Genomic DNA, 6,309 nt, shown 5'->3' with positions numbered 1-6,309 from the left:
AGATTCATCGAGTCCTTTATTAGTCCTGAGGTTTTCAATTGCGTTATTTAACAATATTGCTAGAGATGAACATCTAGTTTCTAGCTAGCAAACCACTGTTCAGGGTGTAAGAGTAAAATAAATTGAAGTTAAAGTGTAAAAAAACCGGGTATTGTAAAGTTTCTAAGCTGCAAAGCCTGAGTTAAAATGTAAAGGACCAGGTATTGTTACGTTCCTATGCTACACCCCCAAAACCTGAAATTCCTGTAGCTGTTAGGACAATTCCTGGGACTGCCCAGTAAATATTCCCCCTGACCATCTAGTTGTTTAATAACCTAGGACCCTGTGCAGCTTGGCACGTAGGCATCTCAGGGCCTAAACCAATCAGTTTGAATGTGTACCCCGCTTTAGAACTGACCTATCACCCCCGCCCGACCTGTTCCCGCCAATGAATGTGCTAATCAAGTTTGAGAGTTGTTGTTTGATTTTCCCGCGCCTCATGATGATTTGTTCTGATGTATGCAAAGCCCCTGCCCTCCCCAAAAAGTGTACTTAAGCACTGCTCAACCCCTGCTCGGGGCTCTGGGCCGCTCTCCCTTGTTGAGTGAGCCTGGAGCCCCAGCGCGCTGGATTGGATCCTCAATAAATCCCCTTTTGCTGTTGCATGAGCCGGTCTCTTGGTGGTCTCTTCCTCCGACGTTCGCCGGACCCTTACAAGGGAAGGCTCCTGTCTGCAGGCAGATCTGTGCCCCTGTGTATCCAGGTGCTAATCTTGGTGTCCTGAATATGGTAAATATGAAAAATGAGTCTAGGCCCATTTTTAATATTTAAACTTGTGACTTTTTTGGCAAAGAAAAAGCTGATTGTTGCTATTTCAATTGTTCTGCCTGTCTAGCACTACAAGAAATCCTAACAATAACGTGGCACATGAAATTAAGAAATAGTAGATAAATAAGCTCGGGTCCCTTAGGAGAAAAGTGAGCGCCCTCAATCAGAGAAATCAAATGTGCTTGGTTTTGTTTTCTCTTGGTGGTCTTTTTTTCCCTAAGCCCTAACGGGGTGAAACACTGCGGGCTAGTTTTCTGGAGCTCCTGTCTGAACTTGTGGGTCTTGCTTGTCCATCTGAGCCCAGTCATCATGAAAGGGATGCACTTGGCTGCCTCGGGGTCGACGAGAGGCCAAGCTGCAGCTGGAGCAGGGAGTAGGAGCTGCCTTCAGGCCCTGGGTGTGCAGCGGTGCTGGGGAGGCTGCAGTCCCCACAGGGGAGCCTGAGAAGGCGGGGGTGTTCTGTCCGCAAGGTGATTCATACCCCAATGCCCTTGGGACCCACTAGCTTCTTCCTTGCTCAAGAAAGATTGCGGTTTCTCTCTGGAGTCGGGCACTTTGGAGTTTCCTGACCTTGCGTTAGCCCTTCTAGGCTTCCCATGCTGCCAGCCAGGGAGGACACTGCTCTTCTTGGCTTCCGTTGCTTAGGACTCCAGAGAGATCCGAACGCATTCTAAGTACAGCTTTCTGCAGAAGAATAATGAGCCGTCTGAAGGATACATATGTCACTGGCAGTGCTGTCACCTTTAAGGAGAGGAGCATGGCCGGGGAGCAGACGCTGAGCAAGGTGGGGCAGAGACTGCTTTTTCAATCCCGCATGGCTCACCTGTCATCCCGGCAACTCGGGAGGTGAGGGAGGAGGATCACAGGCTTAAAGTCAGCCTCAGCCACTTAGATAGGCCCTGTCTGAAAACAAATAAGTAAATAAATAAAAAGGGGGTGCATGCCGCCGTCTAGCTGGGCACAAATCACCGAGCCGCCACAAAGCACTTGTATCTACAAACAGGAAACTTTATTGCCTGAACTCCAACAGCATTCCACGCACACTCCCCGGGAACTCTCCAGAATGCCACCCACGCGGCTCCTTTAGGAACACACCACACACCAACCAGAACTCCCTCCCCCGGGCTGCGCTCGCACAGTGCCACGCAACCCCACGAGAATTCAACGGGAGCTCCAAGGTAGCGGGCGCGCGAGGCAGCAGGAGCCATCCTATTACTGGACAGCAAAGGTCTGATGCACAATTGCATACACAACCTGTTTCAAGCCAACGTCGTCTTAATGGCTCGCCTCTCAACCATACTTCTGGTAAAATGCCAGGGGCCATTCCGACTGGGCTGCGGCTCTTAGCAGGTGCAGAAAGTTCTCCAAGGAAAAAGAAAATGAAAAGGCTTCCCCTGTGAGTGGCCCCTGCTGAATGGCCTTTTGTGCTTTGCGGATGCTACACCTGATTCCAAAACACTTGGAAATCCTCAACACAACCGTCCTTGGTTCTCTCGAACATCAGTTTCTCTGGAGAGAAGTTTACTCCACTGTGAGCAAGTGCAGGGTTGGATCCCCTGTAGAACTGCGATGTCTTTGGCAGGAACAAAAGATATTAAAGAGAAGAAAAAGGAGGAAGACGACGAGGAGGAACAACATCCGTCCCCTTATTTCTTGTGTCCTGCTTTCTTTCCAGGGCCTCTTCTTTCTCGGCTTCTCTGGCTGCCCTGGCTCTCCCTGCTCCGTGTGGGTGCGAGGACATGCAGCTCAGTGTCCTGCAGCTGCGTTAGAGGCTGAAGGCTGGGGGCTGAGGCCAGACTCCTTTCCTTCCATGGAGACCAGGCTGCGGTTCTTCGGGAAGCTGGGCAAGCACTGGTGACATCTTTCTAGAACTCTATGGAAAGCTGGTTTGCAGACAGCCTCTGAGGCCCGAGATCTAAACCAGACATGTCCTCTCTCTCCTGAACACAAGGAGGCCAGTGCCACAGTTGCCTGCCTGTGACAGGTGACGGAGGCACTGAGCCTTCTGAAAGCCCTTCCCTTCACTGATTATGAAGGAAGTCTTAGGCTCAGGGCCACCAGGTTAGTGCCCTCCACCCTGGTCCCCGAGCAGAAGGACAGAGGCAGGTGCCTGGGTGAAGTTCGCCTCTTTCCATGAAGAAAAATGGATGCACAGGCTGCGTTCATCAAAGATATAAAGGCAGCCATTTTCCACCGGAGGAAAACCAATCGATGTCATTTAAAAGTGCTCTCGATTTTAATGGTAAGAGGTCTCTGAAGGAGAATCCTCTGGTCTCCGGCTGGATGCAGGGTGGCAAAGGATCAGGAAGGGCCCTGGGCTTGCCCACTGCCGAGGGCTGGTGTGAAGCCTTGCTGCGTGGTCCTGGCATGGAGACCTAGGTGGCTCGGTCAGCACTCCACGCCCAGATCTTCTGGCTTTGACAGTGAAAGATGCTGAGAAACGTGAGAGGCAGATGGGACCAGCGCTGAGGGAGGACGGGGAGGATGTGGAAGAGCGAACACTGTGCCCGGCACTCTGCCAGCTGAGGGGAGCCACAGGCACAGAGTCTAAGGGTCCCATCAGGGAGGTGCAGGAGCGGGCTTCCGTAGACCTGTGCTTGGAGATCCTGGGGGGGGGGTGTAATTCTGAACCTGTGAGCACCTCCATCCTGGACCGTCACCAACACGGATCAGGCCTGTACCTTAGCGGCAGCAAGAGAAGCAGCAGAGATGGAGGGCACATGGCCAGCTGGTTTTCTTAGGGAAGACTGCTAGGAAGGACGGAGGTCAACAGCTCAGTTGAAAGGTCAGGGATGAAGGGAACCAAAGGCCTTTGTATTTTTCCATTCGTCATCAGTGACCTTAGGAAAGTAGTTTTGGGAGATTAGAGGAGGCAGGAGCAAGAGAGGGGTTTTCTCTGATGGATGGTCACAGTATAACTCACAAGGAGGAAATAATAATTTCAAGCAGCCGTTTCTCCAACTAAAGCAGCAACGCGTCAGAGGTCTCTATCCAGAGACTTGTCCATATTCACACCGAGGAGAGTTCCAGAAAAGGCTCCTGTTAAATTGAAAGGGAAGAGCTGTCCTGAGTGACCACACATCAGACAAAGGCAGGACTGGCAACACACCCTGCCCTGCTCCATGCCAGCTGAGAGAGCCATAGGACTTCACAAAGGCACAAAAACACCATTGTTCCCATCTCTCTTGGGTCCAGCCAAGTAAGTTTTAATTAAATGAAAATAATAGGCATCTCAGCTCACCTGGGGAGGAGGAGAGGGGAGTCGGAGGAAGCCAAGTTTCCATCAAACACTTTTTGGTTCAGGGCTCAGCTCTCATCACCCGATGTTTATTGTTACTGGATTTTTTTTCTTCACTGTAGCTATTAGAGTAGAAATTTAATTACAGTGATTGAATTATTAAAAGAATCACAAATAACTTCTGCATCCCAAATCTTTACTCTTCCCTCCACCGAAAGGATGTGGCACTGAGGAGGGTTGTCCCGCCACTTCAGTAGCCCTGAGTGCTGAGCTCCAAAGTTTAAAGGTCTAAAGTCCTTGATGAAAGTTCACTTAGATACAGTTTAAGTTCTGGGGAAAGATTTTAAAACAATCTTTTATAAGAATCTATTTGAAGATGGTATTGATAGGAAGGTTAATGGCTTCTAAACTTTCATGTCTATTTTGGGGCAGATAATAGATATTGAAGGCGACTAGTGAACACATGAATGGGAGAAAAAAAATCAAAATCAGCAATAATAGTACAAAATGCTCATGGCAGCAGTTGTTGAAAAAATGGAAACCTGAAAAATGAACCCTGTTGCTTAGCAAAACTTGAAAATGAGGCAGCCTGGCATATTTTTTTTCCCCTTTCAGTCCAATTATGACTAGGACAGATAATAGAGTAGCACACCCTGGTCTTTCCTGGGCTCAGGACCAATGGAGGGAAGCAAGAACCTCAGGCACCAAGATGCTTCATTTCTCTTCAAAGCTACTGCCTCCCCGCCTCCAAACTCCCCCAACACAGGAGTCCTCTGTCACCTCCACTGGAAACCTGCTGCCCACATCTTGCCTGGAGTGGAGACAGTCAACTGCCGTGGTGCAGACCGTGGCACCCGTTCCACTCCCTCAGACCTCTGGGAATGTTGCTGGGGCCTCAGCTGCTGCAGGCTCCACTGCTCTGTTGGCCTCCCTCATCCCCAACTCCAAGCCCCGTCCTCCATGACTGCCACTTGATTAGGAGCAAAAATGGCTTTCCCCCCCTCTCTAAGCTCAGCTGGGCGCCCTGGATGCTGTTTTCCATCCCTTGCCCAGTTTCCTGGTAAAGCCCCTTTGTGTCCTGTTGGGCTCCTGGAACTGTCTCCTAGCAATGATCCCCTGGTGTCCACAGACAGGACCCTGCAGACAGGACCCAAGCAGAATAATGCCCTGAGCTCCGAGCCTAGCAGCTCTCACGGTCTCGGTCATTTTGGCGTGACCAGCATGGCAGCTGTGGTACAGGAAGCAGGTTAGGGAGTCACCTGGCCATTCACAAACCCAGAAGACAGGGACTGACATTTACCAGGCGTTGGCAGATGAACCTCTGGAAAGGCCCTCATTTGTTTCCTGAGAAGCTCAGTAGAGGGCACTCCTGCACCAGAACAGTTACACTGCCCTGGATGCAGCCCTGCCCAGCAGGTTTCCACAGAACCTGCAAATCCTCACCCACCACAGCGCGCATGCGTGCAGGCCCAGGCTCTGCTCTCTGCCTTGTCCACGGTTGAGCATGCGTGGGAGGCTCACCTTTGCACTTTGTGTTATCAACCTTACAAAGGCAGAGATAAAGATGAGGAGATGTATTACTCTATCAACTAGATTCATTCAAAAGTTCCTTTATTTGGTGACACACTGTTTCTAAGCCCTTTAAAGGGGAAAATGAATATTGTAGGGTGCAGTTTTCAAAGTTACTGCCATGTTATTGCATTCTGTTTGCTTGAAATAATTGAGTCCTTCTCTGGGTGTAAAGTCATGTGGATGCAGAATAGAAGGAGTAGGGCCAGAAACGGCTCTGCTGCTGGAAGTGAGATTCATCTGAGATGGGGCATCAGAGCAGGCTACTCTCTGAGAACTATCTTATTCCAATTAAGTAAAAGGAAGAAAGGCACAGTGCGGACCACTGTCCCCTGAATGGAAAGTGTGTCCATTGGATGGATAAATACATAATTAAACCGGTCTCTTTGCACTTAGGAAAGCTGACCTTTATTAGGCACTTGCTCTGTGTGCCCAGCACCGGGCCAGACACTGCACGTGTTATTCCGTTTGTTCGTCACACCTACTGCATGGGTTCGGTACATTTCAGAAATGGAGAGCTTAGGGAGGGGTGAGTTATCGATTGGCACACAGCTGGAATGTGGCGGGAAATGGGTGGAAGCCACTTGTGTGTCCACACAGCCAAGGCTGGTGGCCTTGACAGACATCCACAAAGAAAGAGGTTCAAAGCCATGAGTGGCTGATAAACATCTGTTTCTTTTCACAATTCCAGGGCT

This window comes from Marmota monax, unplaced genomic scaffold (genome assembly GCF_021218885.2).
Source record: "Marmota monax isolate L192 unplaced genomic scaffold, Marmota_monax_Labrador192_F-V1.1 WCK01_AAM20220418_F8-fsc00041, whole genome shotgun sequence".
In the NCBI taxonomy this organism is placed as follows: Eukaryota; Metazoa; Chordata; class Mammalia; order Rodentia; family Sciuridae; genus Marmota; species Marmota monax.
Note: the sequence above shows the minus strand (reverse complement) of the source record.